General features: G+C 34.1%; 1 long non-coding RNA gene across 1 annotated transcript; it reads right to left on the bottom strand.

Moving 5' to 3' along the window:
- On the bottom strand, positions 272-4,247 carry LOC109224504. Its single transcript, XR_002067696.1, has 4 exons — positions 4,036-4,247; positions 2,095-2,187; positions 1,237-1,321; positions 272-461 (listed from the first exon to the last, which is right to left on the bottom strand). It is a non-coding gene; the product is annotated as an uncharacterized LOC109224504 (long non-coding RNA).

The following is a 5,491-nucleotide window of genomic DNA, read 5'->3' as shown; positions in this document are numbered from 1 at the left end:
TAGCCGCTAAATTCAAAATAATTGACGCTAAAAAATTTGCATCTTTAACGGCAATTAGTTTACCCTTTTAGCGTCCATTCTAATAGCTAATATGTTTAACTAAATTGCCGCTAAAAATCAATATCTTTAAAAGTCACTAGCGATAATATCAATAATTTGGCGACAATTAATAATAGTTACTACATTTGTATAAAATATGACCCAAATAATAAAATATATTGATATTTATTCAAAAAATGTAATATCTCTCATTAAATCTTAACAAATAAAAGGAAGTACTAATCAAAAATATTAATATCATCGTAACTTAAAACACAAAAATATATTCTTTGGACTAAATAGCTAATGTCATCATAGTAATAATCCAGAATGATGGTCTTTCAAATGATTTCCGCAACTTCTCATCATTTTGAAATCTTCCAACTTCTAAATTATCGAACATCAAACTGTATGACCTGAAACTATAAAATAATTGTGTTAAAGGATAAAGTATAATTGAAAAAACATCTTGAAGATTCCATCACTGTTAGATACTTTGTCAGTCAAACACTGCATGCATTGAGGTAGTCTCAAGAATTTGAGTACAGACTTGCTGAGGAAAAGCTTTTTGCTCAAAAAGAACTATATCATGAATCTATACGAACAACTTGACAAGAAAAGATCAGATCTATCAAGTCATACATCAATGGTTGAAACAGATACCTTACTTGATGTTGTCCTGAAAAGAGTAGACCAAATAAAGCGAGAAATTCCGAAACTGAAGGACATGAAACAAGTGCAAAATGGATTTGGAAGAACTTCGAAGCAAATACTCAAGGATTACTTTGGTCTAGAAACAGAATCGTCTTAAGCAAGCTCTGCCCTTTGTATCTATAACAAATACGCTAACATCTACAAGCAGAAACAACTACGTTCTTTTGATCGTGCATAACGAAGAATCAAAATCTTAACATAACGAAGAACCTGGTCAAGCATCAGCTATTATTTGAACATCAATGTTCCAGAGACATACAAGTTACACAACCAAACAAAATGTTCCAGATTTCACGAATCATAAATCAACAAGTAGAACAGATTTGATTGCAGCTGTTACTCACAACCTTTGCGACATCAACATCTGTGAAAATTAGCTAAAGCAAGAAGCATCCAAGGAAAGTCCAAATACAACAACAAATTAATAAAAATCGAAGGAGGAAAACTCAAACAGTAGCGACGAAGGACAAAGATGAGTAGTACCATGAGAAGGTTGAGCATTTTCAGCAACACTAGGCATTCTTGATGTTTGTGGTACTCGTTCATGTCCACTATTGGCGTCGGGGATCTAATAAATATTAACATGTTAAATAACAATACTTTTATAGGATTAGAATTTTAATTAAAATATCTAAAGTTTATTACATGGAGTTACCTGTTCACGCAAGGTGCCATTGCTGCTTTGAGGCATAGATGCATTAGGAGCATATTTGCGCATTAATTGTCTCATTTGGAGTAATTCTGATTGCATATTCTCTTGATTTTGTTTCATAATATTCATTCATTACTTTGTTTCTCCTTTAACTCGATTATCTGTTGTTCTAACCTTTGTATAACCTTATTAGAAGAATCATCTGCAGCAATATTTCCTACGAGACATACAACCCCATAGAACAGAAGGAGTTGGACCAATCCCTAAACCACGAACATACACACTTTTTTCATTTCCCAACACCTGGGAATACACATCACCTTCCCAAGCAACACTACGAGGAGGTTGCTCAGTAGATGTCTCACTATTGCTCATCTTTTCATTTATCATTTTCTGACCATAGAATACACAATAAATCCACTTTGAAATTCATAAATAGGAAAAAATGCACATTGTTTGACAGAGTCACGAAACCAAAAAAATAAAGAAAGAATAAATCTTACGATTGTCATGATAGAATCATCATCCAGTGGCCTACCATCCTTACGTTTTTTATGAGTTAATAGGAAAATTTTTGCTCATGTAAGCTCTATCCCGTTTACAGCCTAATACAATAAAATTGATATCATATATGTTTGTATGACAAAAAAAAGGTTAAATATTATAGTTTGTAGTATTCACAGGTTTACCTGCTCATTCATCAAGGTGGCAATACTTTTTGATCCTCCTGTGTGAGGCATCGTTTGCTTGGCCCTATTGTTTCTATTTGCTAGGGTACGTCTCTGTCATTGAAATATTAAAATGATATCTTATAAACGTTAAACAAAAATTGAGCATACCTAAAATCAGTTTAACTAGTTCTAAAGCTAAATAGAATATAAGTTATTTTATATATTAAAAGTATACTATTATAAATTAGAAAAGATAATATAATTGCGATGAAAACATCCATATAAAGTTTCAGTTAAAGACTACTAAAACCAAACATGACAAGAAAGAGGCAGAGTAAATAAACTTAAACAACAGATTAGCAAAGCATAAAACTTTTTTAACAATAAAACGATGATTGCAGTGACATGTGGCTACTACATAGGGGCTAAATCGATATGGAATATTTTGCTATTTATAAACAGATCATAGTCATCATAGAACAAACATGTTAGCCAAAGACAACTTGCCAATTTTTACCATAATTATTCATAAACTTTTTAATAATGGAATTATTAAACTTATATATTATACAAATATTTTAAGGCTGGACATTCTGTGCGATGCAAACCAACTAACATGCAGACTTTGGCAAAAGAAAAAGGGCACAATGGAAACATTGTGGAGTAAATTCTCAATGCGATACAATAGTATAACAGCCCAGGATATAAAAGATGATCCGTTGGGTACGGTTCCAATGCCTCTATTCTTTATTATTTTCTAATATTATGGATATAATGTGAAATAGAAATTCCCACTCCTTGATCACCATATAGAAGAAATTTCAACCTATTGTGGAAGATACTCATTTTTGCGTAGATATACTGTCAATGGGTATGAACTAGTGTGTGTTGAATATTTAGTTGCGATAATCATGGTTCTGTTGTATTCATATGTTTTGCATTTTTTATATTAAATATGTTGATCCATAGTTTTTGTCTAATTAGGATGATATTGCTCAACAAGCAGAAACTGGAAAAGTTTACAAAGCCAATTACTTTGACAAGTATGGAAGGATTGTTCTTGTCATGAGGCGTGGAATATAGGTACATATATAATGAGAAGCAGTTCCTATAATGAGCTTCTGTCGACTCCGATATTGTAACTTCTATTTTTCTGATATCTTTTTATATTCTCCTAGCTCTTTCAGAACCCACACTCGGTAGAGAAGCAAATGAGATATTTAGTCTACTGCATGGAGACTGCCATACTGGATTTAAAATTGGGTCAGGAGCGAATGGTTTGGTTTATTGACTTTGAAGGGTGGAACATGTCAAGCGTATAAGTAAAGGTGACTCGTGAAACAACACATTTACTACAAGATCGTTATCCAGAGAGGCTAGGTCTTGCAATCTTTTATAATCCGCCAAAAGTTTTTGAGTCCTTCTGGATAGTAGGTGCCTCTAACTTTTAAATTTTCTCATTTCCATTTTTTTGTGCTAATTAACGGCAAAATAAGATTGCTCTTGTTTCATTACATTAGTAATGGGAGTTTAGCAGGACTGCTGCATGAGAAGAGAGTATTTCAGGATTGGGATGCTAGGTATAATATCATATTTTCTAGGAAAAGGGTCGGTATCGAATCCTAAAGCAGCAGTGCAATGTCTTAGTTTCTCTGGTTCATCTGAACCTCTCATCAGATCACCTCCTCAATAACAGTAATTAACTCAGCCTTTGTCCCGGTCTAGCTAGTTGATTCTTTCTAGTTGACGCAACAACGAGTTAGGAACTGATTTATTGTAAATCAATCGACCAACATCAATCAAAAATCTATTGTAAATCGATTACAAGGAACTGATTTACTGTAAATCTACTGTAAATCAATTGGAAGAAGAGAAGTTAACACTGCCCTTGACGCACTGTAAATCGATTTGAACTGATCTACTGTAAATCGATTGTAAATCTAAGAGAAGAAAATTTACCTAGGAAGAAGATGGCCACTGTTGTTTACACACTGTAAATCGCACTACCGTTGATGCAGTGGAGTTGACGCAGCAGCGTGTTAGGGTTTTTGACGCAGCAGCTAGATAGTTTCTTTTTTTGGCAGCGATTCAACTTGGGAGGGAAACGAAATCAGTTCAATTGTTTTCTAATTGGGAGGGAAACGATGCAGCGATACAACTGGAGAGGGAAACGAAATTAGTTGTATTATTTTTCTAATTTGGAGGGAAACGATAAAGGGTATCCAAAAAGAATAGAGGAAAAAATGTTTCTCTTTTTTGTGCGGAGGGAAATTTAAAATAATAAAAGATTAATTTCAATTAGTAATTTTTAGTGGCTATTATTTTTTATTGCCGGTAAAAGGATATCTTTTACTGGCTAATGATCATATCCGCTAATATTTAAGTTTAAAAAATTTATTAGCTATCATTGCCTTATTACCGCTAAATAATTACCGCCAAAGGCCTTTTTTTGTAGTAGTGTACCTCATTCAAATCTATCACATGCATACAAAAAGGAAAAGGGAATCGACTAAACTAACGGAATATTCTTAGGAAAGCAAAGAAGAAAAAGGAATCAATAAAAGGCCCAAAATCAGTGGAAGTGTTAATCTCAATGATCGGGAAGATTAAAAGAGACTCAATCGATCGAGGATGAATCTGGCTATACTTTGCACTAAATATTCAAGAGACTACCTTTGGGTCATACTCTTAGAAACTCTACCTCAAAAGAAAAATCACATCATAAATGACTTTTCAGAATCCCGGAAGAAGAGTAAGCAGCCTCATCAAGCACTATTAAAGAAGAAGAGGAAGAACGAGGAAAACTACACAACTTTCATCCAAGTTTTAGTCTTTCTGGTTCTTACTAAACAGTGTATTCCTAACCTTACTAGTGTATCATAAGATAGAGAGAAAAAGAAAGTTATTGAAAGATTATGTCAAGAAATCAGTTGTAACTTGTTGGTGGTAAATGTAAGAAAACCACTCTCATTGTAACTGCCATTGAAGATCTAAGAGAATCCTTGTGACCCAAGGGAACTGGATGCAGGTACCATATCGGTATACGAACCCTGTTTAAAAATCTATGTCTCTCTTGTTTATTTTCATTACGTGCAACAACAACAACTTAGTAAAATCCCACTAAATTTTCATTACGTGACTTTATATTTATTTGGTTATGTAACGACCCGACCGGTCGTTTTTAGAACTCACGCCCCAATCCCCTATTAACTGCTTCCCCTAAGTTCATTTCTGCTATTTTTGTTTGCCGGGACGTTCGGTGTGGTGTTTCGGAGTGTTTTGGGACACTTAGTCCCTAAATGAGAGCCTAAGTGTTGAAAAGTGGTCTGTAGTCAGAACAGTGTGAAGACGACCTCGGAATGAAAATTCGATGCTTCCGTTAGCTCCGTTAGGTGATTTCGGGGTTGGGAGCGTG

Source organism: Nicotiana attenuata, chromosome 3 (genome assembly GCF_001879085.1).
Source record: "Nicotiana attenuata strain UT chromosome 3, NIATTr2, whole genome shotgun sequence".
Classification (NCBI taxonomy): domain Eukaryota; kingdom Viridiplantae; phylum Streptophyta; class Magnoliopsida; order Solanales; family Solanaceae; genus Nicotiana; species Nicotiana attenuata.
Note: the sequence above shows the minus strand (reverse complement) of the source record. Positions and strands in the feature narration are given on the sequence as shown.